We start from the raw sequence: 19,964 nt of genomic DNA, 5'->3' as shown, positions 1-19,964 counted from the left end.
ACCTATTTCCATAGACACAAAGAATCAAACGTCTTACTACCAGTACTATCACAAGTAGAACTTTATTGTGCTCGACGGAGTAGCCTAATTCATGAAATTGAAAACAGATAAATCAATCAATTTAATCATACAAGTAGTAGGGTTTGACCGGGTGTATCTATTCTGCCAATGTTGCCAATGGAACATTTTGTTACCATCAAGCAGTATCAATGTCCGAAACTATCTCGACCATACCAGGAAATATTCCATTATTCTCTCGCATCGACATAGTTGCCAAAATTGAAGCTACTCAAGTCGAATAATGAAATAGTTTGTGATGGGTAGAGATAGTTGCCCATATTGATGTCGACATTGTTGAATTAGATATGGCCAGTTTGATCCTTCTGAAGAACACAATGCTGGAGGATGTAGATGTGTGGATTTACGTGGAGAGATCAGTTGGTGCTGTTGGAAGATTCAGGAATTTCTGAAAATGATTCGAGATATAAGCGACCATTCCGAAACCACTTTCGGTCTACGGCTAACCATCAGATTTTTGGCGCTTTGGTAAAGGCTCATGACATATTGCAGTCCAAGCATTACGAGAACCGTACGTTGTATTCCCTCCTTTGACTTTCTTGATTATTTTTCGTTGAATGATGTGCTGGATTCCATATCCGACTTCTTGGATGTCCGGATTCTGGGAAAACCTTCCCAAAGTTCTCTGTTAAATTTAGTCATCTGAACAAATGAAATTATGTGATCCTAAACCCCAAGGATACTAACGAGGTTTCCGAAAAATGCTTCCAATATATCCTGTGAAAAAGTTCGCAGCCGCACATAATCCATTTCTTGAAGGAGTCTCTCACATAAAAACACGAAGTTTCTTGAGGTGAATATTAGCCCCTCCAAAGTCGGCTGAGGTAGTATACGCATCTGTTCCCCAAATCCGTCCACTTCTTCCTATAATATAATCAATGTCTTGGAAGATATAAGGCTGAATTATTGCAACCAATACACACTTTCCAACGCAGTAGCTCTTCAACGAACTCCTTCAATTTCGTAATTCTGTTGTCAGTGATAGTGCGGATAGGATTCCTCGTCCCACAGTTGACAATTTCGAACCAGCTTCAATAATAGAAGGTAGAATTATTTACCCATCTTCATGACAAAAATAACGAAAGAATTCAAACCTGTTCATCATGAGGACGAATTCCGAGGTTCCCTTGGCTCCCTCCATGGTTTCAAGATTTTTTCCCACTTCCCAGCTGAGGACATCCCTTGCTAGATTCACCTTCATCTTTTAATAATTTCATTCCGCAACTAATGGGCCTGAACTATATTGGTCACGCTAACACACAAATGATACATACTTTGGAGTAAGGATTCAGCTTTATGTGATTTTCTGTGAGTCGAGATCGTCGGAGCATCAGGCTGTATTTCTCGTTATGATACAGTTTCGCAATGTGAGTCCATAAAATATGCTTCCCAGCTCTATTCATGAACCTTTTTCCTCCCGGTTTCGAGGAATATAAAGCATTCCGTGCAGTCTGCAAAATATACATCAATCACTCAACACCTTCATGTACCACTAAATGCAATTTCTATACTCACCTTGAGAAGGTGTGAGGGGTCAGAACAAAGTAAAATTGGTCTGTTCCGACCATATGGATTTGGAGCTGTGAATGCACACCGTATCGGAATTGAGTCAACTCCAGCAATAAGTTTAAAAAATTTGCGGTTGGTTGACATGCCGTCTGCAATTACAGCATGAATCCTCAAATTCAAACGCTCACAATGAGCAAGTATTTCCCAGAATATTAAACATAGATCCGCTTGTGGTGTAATGCTTGTTGGGTACCATGCAAGTGGCAAGGAAATCTCTCCTTTAACCGTTCGTAAGTAAAACACTGTAAATATAATATACTTTAATCAACGATCAATTTTATATCATAGTTTGTTACTACCAAGTATGTGAGTAGCCAGTTGACAGTCATTCACAAAATTTGGATCGATGAACCCAATCAACTTTCCGTCTGATACAACCAAATTTTCTCGGACTGCAAAATAACAACAATATGTTCTGATTATAAAACACCAAGATTTCAGTATATACTTTTCATTTCATCCAAAGTCAAAAAAGCCGGAAGGAATTCATGCTGCTTCATGACGTTTGTGATCTCACTGACCACCATTTCATTGATTCCTGGTTGAGGCTTGATGCAATTCCTATTAAAGTGTATAAGTAAACCAGATGGCAATTCAACGAGACCGTGAAATATTCAAACCTGTAACGTTGTATTGTTTTGCCAGAAGGTAAAACGAGGGCTTTACTGTTTACAACATGGTGATATGCTGCAGGTGAGCGACAATAAAACTCAATAGCCCATCTAATCACATCCGGATGGTACCTTCTTCTGGTAGAGCAAACCGATGAATTTTCAATTTGATTTCGTAAAAATAATTCTTGCCATTCATTAGGTTGTACAATACCAGGTTCCTGCATTCCCTGAAAAATCTCAAGCCAGGTTAAATGTTGAGCAGTCATAATGAAAAATACTGATGGCTTTAACGCTGTATACTGTACAGTGTACATGCTCTTGCTACTTCGGAACAATTACTTAAAAACCAGCAATCAAACAATCATAACACAACTCAAACTGTGAGGTTCACCTGAACGTCAACGGAATCCTCAACAAGTAATGTGGAATCTGATCTTCCCTCAAAGACTTCACATTTCATGCAACACTTGTTGTCTTCAACACAGCCAGCTAATAAATTCATAGGATCATATTGTCAAGATATCCTCACAAAACGGTTTAAATTGAACATACTATTACCAATAATCTGGCACTCTGGTGATCGTATCATTTCATGGACTGTAAGCTGCCCGTTATTCAACATAATCACCGGATGAACAACAGAGTTCTGTACTTTGTATGGCATTCCAGTACCCTCACATATTGTGATAGCTTCCACATCTCCTGAAAAGTCGCCACTTTATTTAGAAGACAGTTTACCTAGGGCTATCAATTTTTTCACTAAGCAAATTTCCTCCATTACTCTCATCTCACAAGATGCTCTACTATGAGATGCTCTACCTCAAGCTCCTCACAAAACCACAACCTATTAGTGCCCTCCGATATTATTCTATGTTTACAATCATTATAACGCTACCTAATTATTATCTTGCAGTTACCTACTGAAGCTATATACACACCTATGAATATCAGTTTCATATCACTATCCATATGTGAGTGAATTTACTATTCTAAAAAGCCCTTCGCCCAACAAGCTATTCTGCAAACATTGACCTAGGCATAACTGCGAAGGCGTAAACAGGCTGTTACTCACGTAAATACGCATTCAAAGTCTGATGTTGCAAGTTGACGCCAGATGGAAATGCCTCAAGCGGGACATTCCAACCATAAACGGACATCAGACAGAGATGCATATTGTCATCAAACTGCAACCTGAACACACTCATACTTTTAACACTCCATATCAAACTCAAGGGATGGAAATATTAATACTTAATCTTGGGAGAGACTTCATCGCTACATTGCAGTTCTGCTACAAACATCTGTCTTTTGTCATAGAAAACCCAATTTCCTGTGAAAAGTGCCGATTTTAACTCATCTAAGGATTAACGAGCAAAACTGCGTTTGGTAAGCATATAGGCTACCTTTTGCATTTGATGACAGCTTTTCAATCGACTTCCAAATATCAGTACGGCATTTATGTTGCAATTTTAGCGGGGTTTCAAATCGTGTCGGTGGAAATTTTCGCGGGGTAGGTTTGGGTGAAATGAATTTTTCCGGCATTTCCAGGATGGGTACGGCACCAAGCTTCAGACTTACTCTTTTTCCATTTCTCATGATGTCATCAGGGCGAAAATGGACATCACAGATAGTGGCTCTATTGAAAGTACAAATCATTATTGACACGGTAAGTCTGAAATGCGATAAACTTCAAACAGAATCATCATCCAAAATCTAACAAAGAGATATACGGTAGGCGTATATAGGCTATAGTTCACATGCGGCATATGCAATGACTCACGATTCCTTGTGAAGTTGCTTCTTTATTGTGTCTCCCTGTGTTGGATCCCTAATTTGTAATACAATTTTACGCAGAGCCTCCCTATGTTTCCTTTCTTCTTCGGTTTTCGCCAAATCTGGTCTTCGAATTTGAAAAAACGATCGTTGTGTTCCGGATTTCCGAGCCTTTTGTGAATGCCAGTGACAACCAGGAACGCAGCAATTGGAGCCTGACATTATTTTCTGCAACCAGTTAAGAACACTACAACACTAAATTTCTCAAGAAAATTGTGTCATCAGCCATCAAGTAATTTCATGTACGGTATGCCTAATATAACGACCGGCCAGCAATAATCTTCCAAGGTAAAGTAATGCGCTAACAGGGAATTGTGTGCCCACTATATTCACGTCGATTCCATACAGCAGACACAAAAACATATAGTTGATAACGATAACATTCCCAAGGAAGCTATGACAGGCTACTCCAGTTGCAATGTAACACGATAACATGCCGCTGGCACTGCCTGAAAAACCCTACCGGCAGCAAAATTTAACATCTTAATCTACGAAGTGATATCTCAGCATTATGAATTGCGTACAGAAAACATACCGCGCTAACCAATTAACCTCCTAGATCTGATTAGAACGCAACTTTTCCCTGTGCTCAAGCGGCAGAGATAGCATCTTGGCGACTGCCTTTCCAAATTGACGAAGCGGAACGATCGGTAGTGTCTACACCACCTTAGAACACTATGATAACAGGCAACCGTTTTATTTTGAAGAATTTTTTGATCTGGCAACCCATATCCCAGTTAATTCTAAATTTTACATACGGAAAAATAACGTGATTTACAGGTACATTCACAATGATTCACCCGGTCATTATATTTCTGCCAATGTGCTATTAGCATCACAGTGGTCTTTTAAATGCTTACCCTATTCGAGTGTGCGCTTTATCGACTTATCCGATGATAACGATATGTACAGGAGAATAAAATTAGGAGAGATGACAAACCAAATAGGTTATGAAGGAAATGTAATATCGAACTGCATGATCGATTTAACGCCTTTCGTTCTTCCGCGTGGTGGAGCTAATGTCTCACGTGCATGAATGGCTTGGAGTCAAAACATGTAATGAAATCAGCTGATTGAGTGTTCTGATATCAGTTTTAATTCGATCGGACGTTGGAGATATAGGCAATATGTTCCAGAGTACAGGCTGATCACTTATATTACTGGATAAAGCGTTGATTGATTGTAGACCAGTGCTTTATTGGCATACCGTTTCGCGTTTCTACTATGCTCACATACAGTAGTACAGTCTTGGTATATCGATAGGAATAGAGCAGTGGTTCCCAACCTTTTTGTCTTCATTCCCCACTTCAGATTCATTCCGAGCCTTCATTCCCCACCAGGACCGTAACAGCACTTCGGCAGCCCCGCCAAAAGCACGTTAATCTTGGCCCCCCACGTGGTGATAAACCCCCCAGACAACAGGGGTTAAACCCGCTCAGAGGCCAAACGCCAGACGCCAAACGCCGCGCGGCGGCCGAATGTCTATACGGCGTTTGGCGTCTGGTTTTCTGAGACGCCGAATAGCTATACGGCGTTTGGCGTCTGTTATGTTCAGACGCCGAGTAGCTATACGGCGTTTGGTGTCTGTTCAGACGCCGAGTAGCTATACGGCGTTCGGCATCTTGTATGTTGAGAATAGGGTTTGATTTGAAGGTTGAGGCTTGAACAGGAGTTTTCTGCAGCTAAATCTAAGCAAAGTATGTCATATCATTGGCCAGTGGGCAAGTGATTTGATGGTTGTTTCGTGTGTACCTGTACACTTACTGTACCGTACACGCTGTGACGACATCGCGTGTGCTTCGGTGCTGGGTCGACAGTGAAGATCTGGCTGCTTGAGAACATACGCGTTTCGTATTAGACAGATCGTCAGTCACGTTACTACAGATACCGTACTGCATGATTTGTTGCTGGGAACTCAACATCCGCAAGAAGATTACAGTATGTGACGTGTAGTAACAAGATATTTTATTGTTTTCTAGTAGGCCTATAGTTAGTTTGTGATTGATTCTAGACTAGACTGAAACAGCTGCAAAATCCTTTGTATCTCCACTTCACGTATGCTGTGGTAAATCAACAGTTCGCGTCACTGAGATCGTATTCAAGACACACCTAAAATTTCGTTTCCATATTACTCCGCAAAATTCTACACAAGTTTCCTCCAAATGGTCTTCGGTTGTGAGAAGTTCAAGGTTAAAGACCAGGATTGATGTTCAAAAAGATGGATGAAATTGTGAAGTACTTGCTTTGAAGGTTTGTCATGCGTTCACGTATTGAGATATGAAAAAAAATTATTTGCAATCTACTTTCACATAATAGGCCGCTGAACTCTACCCGATGCAAACCTGGATTTTGATCATTCTAGACGAGCTTGCGAAAGCTACCGCCAGCAGTTTGGTCAAATCTTGCTTGATGCGACGGGTATGTTAATCAATGTTGGATTAAGACCATTTTAAATACGTAGTCTGTTTTGCATGCAAATGAATAAGAATTGGGAGATTATTACATTGAATGCAGTGGTCCAAACCCAATAAAAAACATGAAATGGGTAGGGGAGATGTGGGACCGAAAATACTTGAAAAATTATCTGAGATAATCCTATGATTACAGTAGGGGAGAGGAGGCCAAGATGAGACACGGGGCAAGATGAGACATGCAATTTTTTCATAGAAAAATTTGCTGATGGACAGATTCCTTCAACTATGTTGTTCCCATAATGCCATTCCATAGTCCTACCATATTAACAAGGCAAACAGATTTGAGGTTGGGCAGAAAAATGCCAAAAACTATATTTTCATAGCCTATGTCAGTTATGTGATTTCATGTTTGTAAGGGCATACCTATCATAGTACTTAATATTATAAAACAAGAATACTGAAGCTGGTTGAGTGCAATATTAGCAGTGTAATCATGCGCTTACATCTGAAAAGTAACGGACAGAAATTTTTTTATTCAAATTTATATGTAAATTTAGGTGTGGGGGTAAGATGAGACAAAATCATGGGGGTAAGATGAGACATGGGTATCAGAGGGCTTTTCTATTGAAGGCCTCGGAAGATTAAAAATTTACTGTTGAAGGCACACAAAATGTATTATTTATCTAGTAATTTACCAGATGTGACATTACAAGACAAAATGATAACGAAACTCTTATCTCATGGTTAATTGGTTTTCGATGTCATTTATATTTGTATATGATGTACTAACTCTTTTTAAAAATGAATTATTTCATGATTATTATATTTTATTCACAATGTTACTGGTTGATTCATCATTCGGGATGAATTGGTGGTGTAATGAGCATAAATTGCTTGGTGTCTCATCTTAAACACAGTCTGTCTCATCTTACCCTCACCTGGGGGTAAGTTGAGACATTTGAGCAAGGATTTTTGAGGGCCAACAAATCCATCAGTATGTTGTTCAATATAACTCAAGTCATCGTCATAGAAAGTAGAGATCACAGGCTTTCCATTGGTACCAAAATTAATCCTCAGAAGGCATTACTCTTTGAGTGGCCTTGATTTATCAGAAAAGTGTCTCATCTTGGCCTCCTCTCCCTACACGAATTTGTCTACAAATGCATGCTGGCAGAATATTTCACACTAACAAACCAGCCATTATTTTTAATGTGAAGTGTAGGGCTTGTATCAGTGTATATATAATGCCACATCTTTTTTAATCCAATGCCATCCTCGAGTAGACTATTTTCAATTCAATTACAATATTTATAGGGTGGGGGGCCTATGGTACCATAACCAAATCAGGCAAAATGTTTGAATAAACTAATCACTTAACAACAGAAACACGCCTACACACATATAGGCTGCAAATCATAGTTTCCTGTGGTGCTTTATCGCTATAACGAGGTAATTGAAAGTCAAAATGTCGATTTACGGGTAATATGTATGTGCCAATAATTTTGTTGTTTTGGGCATAAATCGAAACGTGATTTTACTCCCAACATTTGAGTTGATATAATAAAATAATCTATTTTATGCCTGAAGGTGGTCCCAGGTCCCATGGTTGTATCACTTGTGTGCCTTTGGACTTACCGAGTGGGGACCAATGATGCGTTCGAGCAACGAATTTTTAACGTTCATGAATATTTTTTGAAAAAGCGGATATTCATGTAAATGTCCAAGATACGTAGAGCTTGGATCAAAGTGTTGAGCCAGCAAAAGATATATTATCGGCTGAAGATTTGAGGGCCAGAGATCATTTTGCAATTTTTGATCCATCGCAGGGTTGTAACCAAGTCACAAGGCTACGAGTCACAAGTCAATCTCACTTTTATAGTTTTGACTCGAGTCAAGTCGAGTCATTTTCAATTTACCACCGACTCAAGTCCGAGTCCAAGTCGAGTCAATACACAGATTGACTCGAGTCGAGCCGAGTCATTTCCGTATTTTGAGAAAATGACTTGAGTCGAGTCATGACTCAGTCATTACAACCCTGATCTATCGGTACCACATCTTTCCTATGCAATTACAAGATTACATTTGTAAGGTATATTGACTCTAACTTGTTTCCAGGATGCGCGTGACGGCTGTGGTTGATGGACGCACGAGCACTGTTGCCCGGGACAGCAGATACCTGATCCTGATTTTTATTGCATGCTATGTACCCAGATGTAAATTCTGATGTTTATATATTTATTGGGGACATTTTACTGTGGTTTCGTTGCGTATTTACTAATGACTTTTACTGTGGTTTCGTTGCTTGTTTCATAAGGATTTTTACTGTGGTTTCATTGCTTATATCTCGGTCACTTTTCCAGTGGTTCCGCTGCTGATTTCTCAATGTTTGCTGTGGTTCCATTGCTTATTTCTCTGTGACTTCTACTGTGGTTCCGCTGCTTATTTCTTGGTGACTTTTTCTGTGGTTTTGTTGCTTGCTTCTTGATAATTTTTACTGTGGTATTCGTTGCGTATTTCTTATTGTGGTTTCATTACATACTGTATCTACAGACTTGGGTCTGAAATTCATTGCGAGTGTACAAATAAAGGGTTGGGTTCAAGTCACTAACTTCGAGTCGCGAGTCATTGCACATTTTGACTCACTCGAGTCAAGTCAAGTCATTTTAGCAAAGTGACTTGAGTCGAGTCAAGTCATACGAAAAAGGTGACTTGAGTCAAGTCATGACTCGAGTCATCCCAACACTGATATGGGGTGGTGACAGGGTTGTAACCAAGTCAATTTGACTCGAGTCATTTTCAATTCACCACCGAGTGAATTCCGAGAGCACTGGGTTGAGTCCAAGTCATGGTGTTTCATGTTCCCCCATCCAGTTGAGCTTTAGATCACTTCTGTGGAACTCTCGGGGGTCATATCGAAAGCCTCGGATGATTCATATTTTTTCCCACTCTGAACATGTTTATTGTAACAGATAAAAGGCAGGTTTAGGGCCTATTTTTCATTTATCAGTCCCGATATACTATTCTTAAATAAGCCATAGGATGAGTAAATCCAATTTCAAGAAAATAATTCAGGTCAGCAAAAAAATTGTGAGTCGAATAGTAGTATAACGACCGGAGGTGATCAAGTAGGTCTTTTTTGAGAGAGAGAGAGAGAGTCTTTATTTTTCATCAAACCAGAATCTGAACATACAATCATTTGGGATTCTGCCAACGCTTATTATGAAAAAAATGTAACAATATGCAATCTTCGGTATCATATAGTTGCGAGAACTCAATAGTCGCGCCATGAAAGGATTTAGCCTCTGCTCAGTTCATCGAGACACCAGACGCCAAACGCCGTATAGCTACTCGGCGTCTCAACATACCAGACGCCGAACGCCGTATAGCTACTCGGCGTCTGAACATAGCAGACGCCAAACGCCGTATACATACTCGGCGTCTCACCATATCAGACGCCAAACGCCGTATAGCTACTTGGCGTCTCAGAAAACCAGACGCCAAACGCCGTATAGACATTCGGCCGCCGCTCGGCGTTTGGCGTCTGGCGTTTGGCCTCTGAGCGGGTTTAACCCCTACTCCCCCCAGAACCCCTCAGCCCCGCTGAGCATGTCTGCTTTTTCCCCACTACTTATCAGCAACATTGGGTCTACTGTTTAGCGAAAAATTTATATAATTCGTGTTTGAATCGGTCAATATGACCGGAAATTACATATATTTTGTAATCAATTTTTTATCCCCTCTCTGCTCACGTAATCAGATTTACCGGTAGAGCTGAGTGAGGTGTGTTGGAAAAGGTAGGACCCCTAAATATGAATTGAAAATCTTCGGGCGGACCCGTTGGTATATTGACTTCATTACATTAGGCCTATGCTATTTTGTGACCTCCTATCTGCTATGTCAAAAGATACGGAAATCGCCAAAACTAAAAGGCACACACGATTTTAAATTGGTATTGCTTTCATGGTAAATAATTTTTCCCTGCGGGATGGCATTTACCCTGTGGGGTTCAGATCGCCAGGACAGGAACATTTGGCGCCAGCCATTTAGCCGCCTATGGACAATAAAACGTATATGTATATTGTTGTATCGAAGTTTCCGGTCACCACAAGGCCATTCCTTCTCGGCCAAGGTCTCGCTTCTAATCGTTTTGGCACACTTCTCGGAGTTGCATGTTACATGGCCTATAACTTCATATGCCTTGGTGCGTCGTGGCGCAGAGATGGCAGACGCCGAAGTCTCCATTTATATAAATTCTACTTATTTTCGTGAGGAAGGGTACCCAATAATCAGATATTCAGCAATATTAAATCACGCTCCCAGTGCGAATTTTTTTTTAAAGTGGCATACCTTTTCAAAAAAAATACTTTAATTTATGTTGATTCACGAAATAATTTTGGGCCTTTTCGAGCTCACCCCCCCCCCCCCATTTGGAGGGTTTGGGGTGCGGCAGTTACGGTCCTGTTCCCCACTACCTAGTACTTTGATCATCACAGAGCAGCTATCTGCTGGTTTGACTCCACAAAAGACACACAACCACACCAGTACGCAAGACAATCGCCTATAAAACGTATTGTGAGCCGATACCAGTTACGCTCAAAATTTCGCGAAAGCGTTATTTCACGTCAAACTAGTCGTGCTGGATGCATTTGTGACGCCATGATTAGCCATCCTGGGTTAAAAATGAGGGTTTGTGAACCACACGCAATAAAACTTTCGATGCATATATTCCAGAGTAGTTAACTGGTAACGGTAATTGCGCATGCGTCTCCGTGAATATGTAGAGACTGTCCTGTATATAATTTTGAACAAATGTGTCTATTCCCCACCAAAAACCATCGAATTCCCCACCAGTGGGGAATTCCCCACCGTTTGGGAACCACTGCGGTCTCCTCGGCTTCCAAGGACGTCATGCATCGATGGCTCCTCACCTTTCTGGCAGTATAGTTCTTTTGAATGCTTATAATACGTACCCTATTCGAGTGTGCGCTTTATGGACCTATCCGATGATAACGATATGTACAGGAGAATAAAATTAGGAGAGATGACAAAACCAAATAGGTTATGTAGGAAATGTAATAATCGAACTGCATGTTGTTATCGATTTAACGCCTTTCGTTCTTCCGCGTGGTGGAGCTAATGTCTCACGTGCATGAATGGCTCGGAGTCAAAACATGGAATGAAATCAGCTGATTGAGACTTGAGTGTTCTAATATCAGTTTTAATTCGATCGGACGTTGGAGATATAGCTAATATGTTTCAGAGTACAGGCTGATTCACTTATATTACTGGATAAAGCGTTGATTGATTGTAGAATGTAGACCAGCGCTTTATTGGCATACCGTTTCGCGCTTCTACTATGCTCACATACAATAGTACAGTCTTGGTATATCGATAGGAATAGAGGTTACCAACTCGAAATTGTGATGGCCTCTGGCTGTATCTGTTAGTTACGAAAGGTTTGGTGTGGTGTGAAATCTTTTGGAATGGTAACATGGCTTGATAGTCAATACCGGTAACCACGGACTCTAAAATTGCTCTCGCCAAGGAAGAAGTGTGTATGTATTCAATCAATATGCTCGAAAATGGAATCCTGATACGTTTAGAGTAATATGTTTGGTGTGCCAAGACGGTTCTCAGCGTCTTGCTTCACACCTGTGTGTATTCAGTAGACTCTTTAGTCCGTACGAGACACCGATAACATATTGGCTTACAGCTTCTATCAAACATGATTTTCGAGTTTCCATGGAGTATCGATCGTTCGTTCCTGCCTCACTTGAGAATGAAATTACTGAATGTAAAATGATGCTGCAAGTCTGGTTAAGTTCAACCTTGAGCCATGATCAATCCAGCTTACTGGATTGTTTGTGACTGCTGTGTATAGGTAATTCTATGTGAAATGAACCAAAAAGAAATTCGGTCTCCATCAAGTTGCAGATTTTGCTGAAATTTAACTCGTCACCTTTTGAAATGCTATAGCTGAGTAGATAGCTACCGGCATCCATTTTGAATGAAGTTTTCAAGTTATTGCGTGATGAAAACAAGCTTTCTGCTCATTTAACCGTGAAATCCAAGTGCTGATTTTAAGCAGATCGGAACTTGTGTCTGTATAAATGAGCTACTTATACCTGAGAATGTTTTCATGTTGTATAAATTGATGAATTCAGCAAGCCAGTGAGAAAATATTCATCTTTGGTGCCCTGCCAAGAATTTAGCTGAAGGTGAAGCCCATGGAAATCGCTGTGTGTAAAAATATTTCATAACTCTCCCTATCATTTCTGTTTGCCTGAATATTTTGGTAAATAGTGGCGTATAATACCTGCCGCATAGAATCTTTAGGAAAGGAGTTTTTATGTAATATTTTCTTACGAACTTGGACTACAGGGAATATTTCAGATTATAAAAATGTGGTGATTTAGCTGAATATTATGCTCCATATTCTAGTTACAGAATTTTGGCATCTAACTCATTACTTAAGTACATGTTCCATGTGGCAACATAATTCCATAAAACCTGGAAGGGAATGAGATTCTAGTTGATCAAGCTGTGAGCAGACAAAGAAATGAAGGAATTAGAAAGATGGCAAGATGGATTTATATCTCGGCAGAGACGGTCTCTTATGACCAGGTATGTGCGGTCTAATATTCAGCAAAAAACGTTAGTATTGTGGGGCTGACCTACCCTAGACCACCGGTCGGTCAGACTTGAAAAACTAGAAAATTTTGGACTTTTCCAAATTAGATTAGAATTAGATTACTGGCATTTCGATCTAATTTAGTGAAATAAGACAACTAGAATTATCGAGTTGTCAAAGTCTGCGGTCGGCAACCTCTTTAGAGGTGATCCCAATTAAAACGAAAATAAAACCAGCATTTACATGCATTTTATTTTCCATTATGCAAAAAATGTTTAGGTAGGCTATTGCTGAAGCATCAGTTATTGAAAAATGTTGTTGTACAAAAATATTCAAAAATTATTGTTTTCGCGGGTCACTTCGCCCCAAAAATGAAGTGATATCAAATTTAAGATAAAATCATGAATTTTGTTGGCCGTAGCTATTTTCTTCAGAAAACTGCTGTATTGGAACTGCAAAGTCATGATTTTTTAGTTACGCCATGTTCCACTCTAGTTGCCTGTATGCTGTGCAAAGCTATTAATTTGTGTCTGGTACAACTATAGTGCAGTATGATATGTAGCTGCCGAATCTTGGGTGAATGGTGCAAAATACGCCAAGCCCCTATCTTCCGCCATACCACTACGACAAGCTGTGCAGTACGGCCGTTCAAAAAAACTTTTTTTCCGACATTTGAATTCATTCCAACCAGTATCGCAGAATTCGTACAGTGTGAAAATTTTGAATTTACTCAAAAATGCCTTGAAAATTAATTTTCAAATTTTTCTGTCAATCTCGTGAAAGTGTTGCGCTGTCTTCAAAAACGATGCAAAGCAAATTTAACTCTATTCCAACTCGCAGAAGCAGATTCATTCGAGTTTTTCGATGATAATTCTTGGATTATCTACTGATCAAGGATAATCCCAGAATTATTCAAGAAAAACTCAAATTTGTTTTAGATCGTTTTGAAGACAGCGCAACAATTTCTTGGGGTTGACCAAAAATTTGCATTTTTTTTGCATTTTTGGGTATATTCAAAATTTTCAAACTGTACGAAGTCCGCGCTTACCGGTTGGAATGAATTCCAATTTCGTGTGCATCGTTTTTTAAGCCAAACTAATGATTTAATGATGCAGCCAACAAGATTCAGAAAAAAACAGATTTTTTCGAACAGCCCTACTGTTCTACTCTGTTCTGTTCGATTAGGGTAGTTGTCTCTTGTACATGCCACAGAAAGCTGATCAATAAACTAGAAAAGAAATATTGCTCAATTGTGCACATTCATTGAAATGTGGGATATCCCAAAGAGCAAAAGATGACGCAGAATCACAGATCAGTCCAGTAGAGGTAGGCTGTGATGCACGAAGCATAGTTTCACTGCATGCTCACCCAGTTCAACTTGTCCTGCAAGGGCAATCTGTCACGCAGCCCCTGAGACTGAGAACTCGGAGCGATGTTCCAAACATTGGCCTCGATCATCGGCTAGGTCGATATCGGTCCACCTCTACTACTTGCTGTAACTAAAGTGAACGTAGAACAAGACCATAAAACTATTAGCCGATTTTCACTATTGAATTGAAACAGTCATGGATATGTTGGGTCATGGCGATGCCAAATACCAAAAATATCAAATAAATAGATAAATATCAGAAATTTGAATTTAATGCGAAACTTGATGGTTTCTTTTTGATATCAAGTGTGTTGTATGTATGATCATAAGATCTCAGATGCATGAACATTATTTTCCTGCTTGTATTCATCTGTTTCAGATTCAATACGTTGCTGTCACATTTATGACATCTTCTATTCAGATCGCCATTGGCATGTCCAAGGGATGTGCTCTCGTCCGATTCAAGACCTCACCTTCGACAAAGTTTAAAATTGTATCGACTCACTGAATGGTAAGGAAAATGCAAATGCAATCAGAATGCTGGCAATCCCAACGGAGAATTGGATGACGTGTATGGTTTTGACTGGGCTTATTTTTAACCTAAAAATGAAAGATTTTTACCTAAAACTCAATATGTTGACATTTTTGACCGACTTTTAAAAAATAATGTATACAAATGAGCTGTTTTCCGACATAACGTTGGAATTGTCTTCATTTCCGGTTGGAACTATCTTTCCTTACGAAGTAGTATGGCCTGAAAAAAACTTTTTTTGCATCAATAACTGAAAATTTTTCTAACTTTATTTTAAGAAAATCTTGCCCTATGAAGAATTTCAGAAGTTACACCACGGATTATGGTAAAGATGATTGAAATGTTTAGTAGCACAACACTTCTTGATATAAGAACCTTGCAATGTCCACGCAGTGTAGCTTCAGTTGGGATATTGCGGTACGTTGAGCACCATGTTGACCTATTTGTTTCATTTGAATGTTTACGATTCACAATAAGCAGGCCATGGGCCGTCTACAACTGCAGGCCTAAAGTATGCTACAAGCGGTGTAATGTCAAATGACAAGTTCACAGACACTGCAAAATATACAAAATGAACGAAACGCAGGTTGCAAAAAAGTTATTACTTTGTAAACAATTTAGGCAATTTTTGGCCTATCGCTACAATTTTGACATAATTTTGACTTCTCCAAGTTTAAATATTTTGAAAAAGTGTCCCCCTCTCCCGATTCCAGAATATGCTAATCCTAAAGTCAAGTCTATTGAAGAAATTGCTCGAGGCAAGTTGATTCAACACATCAATTTATTCGAGTAGAGTTATTTGAAAAAATTACTCGCGTCAAGTCGAGTCACCGTTAAATCGAGTCATAGCAACCCAGCGTGAAGCTAGGTAGCCACCCCCGATTAACACATGTAGAAAAGTGCGATGCACACTACATGACCACCTGTGATTTTTCTGTGTAGAAACGCAAGCCCCTGAAGGTCTCAACGCAACAGAATGGAAGAAACGTGTGAAGATTGAAAATGCAAATCGGGCCAAACTGAAAAATGCAGACGTACAACTCGATTATGTGCTGACAATCTTACTAGAAGTGTCAAAAGCTGAAGGTTTGTCATAACCATAACTATTAGCATACTTTCTCATTAAGCTAACTTGCAGCAGGGGTTTCTAACCGGGGTTCACACGATAACTGGGTTTTCTCAGCCAGATTGGGACAACTAGATCATTTTCAAATTCGAATTAGATTGGAATTAGAATGATAGCTAAAAGCTACAGTTTTTATGTACAAATTGTACTACATTTAGAATTATAATTAGACTGTTTTTTTTCGAATTAGATCAGAATCACAGCTAAAGCTACACAATTTTTCAAAATTAGATTCAAATATTTAATTTATTAGGTCAAATTGAAAAAAATTCAAATTGTTACTGTCAACCCCATGATATTTTTGAGCTGTCTTTAAAGACGATGCAAAACAATTTTCAGTCAATTCCAACTAGTAGAAGCGGAGTTATTCGAGTTTTCCGTTGATATTTCTCTAATTATTATCCTTGATTGTGTTTTTTTTATATCTTCACTAGCAAATTGAAAATTTTAGTTGGATCTGCGCAGTCTTATACTTGTCAGAATTGAACCAAATTTGGTGTGCAGCGTATTTTAGCGTAACCTGACTATTTATTCACCGAATGGCTGGAATCCAGAAAGAAGCTTATTCTTGAACAGTCCTAATACAGTAATGCACAGCCACGAAGGAGCAATTAAATTTCCGGTTAACTTGAACAAAGCAGTGTCTCGACTTAATTTGGCCAAAAGGGAGCAGAACAACACTGTCCAAAATAGCGGAGTCGAATGTGTTGCTCTTCTTTGGAACCGGCTAAAATGTTTACTCTATGAGTTCTTTGATAAAACGAAGCCATCCTATTTCAGCGACTTCTCCTGTTCCAATACAAAGATCGACGCGGTGTAGTTATCACTGAATCTCGAGTGATACGAGATCTGAAAAATCCCTGCGTAAATATTAGAAGTTAGAAGATAGCTCTGATACGCATTCATCAATTTCAAGCATGAAAAGTCGCTTTTGAAGCTTTGAGAAGCTTCAACATCAATCGTACATTTAGCTCAATTCCAACCAGTGGAAGCGGATTTATTGCAGTCGGAAATTTGGATATGAATAATTGGTGTCGTATTCACGGTGGGCAGGTTATTAATTTTTTCATATCCTAATTTTTCCACTGCAATAACTCCGCTTCCATTGGTTGGAATTGACCAAATTTATTTGGCAGCGTTTCTGTCGAAAAACTATAAATTTCATGGGGTGATCAGCAGAGTTGTAATGACTCGAGTCATGACTCGACTCGAGTCCGACTAGACTCACGATTTTCTGATGACTCGACTTGACTCGAGTCATTTATTCAAAATACGGAAATGACTCGACTCGATTCATTCTGTGTACTGACTCGAATTGGACTCGAGTCATTGCGCATGACTCGAACCAAGTCATTGACTCGAGACTCAGACGGCCAAGACCGATATTTCATTGTAATTCTGAAGCCAACACACTATTGGGATTTCGTCTGTTGGTGCTGGTACTTGAAAATGCGACCATAAACTGCTGAAACTGACGAAAATTGGCATATTATGAATGCGAACCATTCGATATCACCAAACAGAGCTATGAAAAGTGGGTTTACCAAGACTTCATCTGGAAACTGAGCAGTCAACACAATGACTTGGACTAGGACTCAAGTCATAATTCCATGACTCGGACTCGGCACTCTGCTCGCTGACTTGGACTCGGACTTGACTCGGTGGGAATCGAAAATGACTCGACTTGACTCGAGTCAAAACTATAAAAATGAGATTGACTTGTGACTCGGAGCTTTGTGACTTGGTTACAACCCTGGTGATCAGAAAGTATTGAAAAAAAATTATTTAATTTTTATATAATAGGCTATATCCAAATCTTTCATCTCTTGTAGCAACGCGGCTACTGATTGGTAATAAACCAAGTTTGGTGTAGTGAGTTTTTATAGCCATACTAACAACTTTATCATGTAGTCAGTTGAATTTGAAAAAAAAAAAATTAAGAATCCTTATATGCTGTATAACTCGTGTTTTTCTGCATGTATTTGTGTATTTGAATACGTCGCTGTCACATTTTCAATATATATTGTTTAGTTCGTCAGCAACTCTGCCAAAGCCCATCAGCCACTCCAAGAGATATGCTTACGTCCAATCCAAGACCCCGGAAGAAACGACAAATTGTATCGGCGAGCTGAATGGCGATTAAAAGTATGTATATTAGTGAGGAGCGGATCGACAAATTCTCTGGTCCGGCTCCGATCCGGTTTGTCAATTCTCTGGTCCGGCTCCGGCCGTATCAGGAAAAAGTACTGATCCGGCTCCGGCCAAAAATTGCTGGAAATCCGACCTAACACGGTACGGTGGTTCCATGAATTTAAAAGCATAGCTCGTTTCTTTTCGCACTGGCTAAGTGCTTACTTGCGTGTTGTTGGTTGGTAGTTATTTAGTTACAAACGTCATGCTTATCCATAGAGATTCTGGCCTCATCAAAGAAGTACTGATCCGGCTCCGATACGGTCAAACCAAAATTAAAAAAAAGCTAGCCGGATATCAAACCCGGCTCCGGTCCGTGCTCCGCACTAATGTATATGCGTCCGTGCTAAGTGGTACTTTCAATCCACTGTTACGGAGCTGCAACAAGAACTTTACTAACTATTGGATTTGCAAAATCTGTACGGTACTCATTTTCCAAAATTCGCAACCAAAACTAGACTATATTTTATAGAACTAACTATCTTTGATAACTTGAAACCAACTAACTAAAACAGAGCTGACTAATAATGGATAACACGAATTACTGAATCACAAACAACCTAACAAGTATTGGAGATAGATTCGGCATTACAAAAGGCCAGGATATCGAGCTTGCGATGAATGGGGTTTCGTGAATCAAAACCCACCACCGGCTTAACCACTGTTAGTAGTGATGACTCTTAGCTAGCAATGCAAGAACAACGCACAATAGAACACCGTTACACGATTCACAGAACGGTGACACGTGTTTTATAGTTTCGCAACTAACTTATTCCATAATGCAACTAGAACTACTCGCATTAAAAATATTGTAACTAGAACTAGAACTACGGGATAACCAGTAGTTAATGACCGTCGACTGACTAGATTCGTAGTATGTATAAATCCGGCTGTAAGTGTGTGTGTTTGGGTATTGATTCAGGGGAAGATCATGAACGGGAGTGAAATTCAAAGCTATCAATGTGCTTCAACAGAAAAAACTAAAGAATCAAAAGGAGGACAAGAGTAATTTGTGTCTCGACCTCCTATGACCAGGTACGTGAGAGCCAATATTCAATATTCAGCACAAACTTGTCGGTATTGTGGTGCTGACGTGCTCTGTTTATGTATTGTACAGTCTTCAGTATTGTGTGTAGGTATGTGTGTGAAGGTTAAATTCACAATGTACAAGGTTGAGTAAGTAGATGTAGTCATTGAAGCTGTAGTCTGATCTTGCGGTCATTCCAAAACAGAACGTATTATTTTCAAATCTTGTGACGTTGAAGTTCTTAGTCATTTAGTGACAACCATACAGGCTCCGAGTCCCAAGTCAATCTTACTTTTATAGTTTCAACTCGAGTCAAGTCGAGTCATTTTTAATTCACCATCGAGTCATTCCGGGTCCAAGTCAGCGAGCAGAGGGTCAAGTCCAAGTCATGATATTATGACTCGAGTCCGAGTCGAAGTCATTGCGTTGACTGCGCAGTTTCGATTTAGTCTTGGTAAAACTACTTTTTATAACGATATCTGACGATATTGAATGGTTAACATTTGAAACATATAAACTGATTTTTGCATTTTGAACAGTCTCAGATTGCATTTTCAAGTAGCAGTAGCAATTGATGAAAT

At 39.5% G+C, this 19,964-nt stretch overlaps 2 long non-coding RNA genes across 3 annotated transcripts in view; one reads left to right on the top strand and one right to left on the bottom strand.

Annotated features, from left to right (window-relative positions):
- Positions 1-19,964, bottom strand: part of LOC145448941 (uncharacterized) — a 507,956-nt gene that overhangs the window by 106,068 nt on the left and 381,924 nt on the right. The window lies entirely within an intron of this gene.
- On the top strand, positions 5,613-9,559 carry LOC145439662 (uncharacterized). 2 transcript variants are annotated; one of them, XR_013915311.1, is made up of 4 exons: positions 5,617-6,344; positions 6,411-6,512; positions 8,624-8,957; positions 9,084-9,559. It is a non-coding gene; the product is annotated as an uncharacterized LOC145439662 (long non-coding RNA). The 2 variants fall into 2 exon arrangements; XR_013915310.1 differs by lacking the exon at positions 9,084-9,559 and having other exon boundaries at positions 5,613-6,344; positions 8,624-9,059.

The sequence above is a fragment of the Botryllus schlosseri genome, chromosome 1, assembly GCF_051294905.1.
Source record: "Botryllus schlosseri isolate E-star chromosome 1, Bs_hap1, whole genome shotgun sequence".
NCBI lineage: Eukaryota > Metazoa > Chordata > Ascidiacea > Stolidobranchia > Styelidae > Botryllus > Botryllus schlosseri.
The sequence above is the reverse complement of the archived record's forward strand: the minus strand, read 5'-3'. Positions and strand labels throughout refer to the sequence as shown.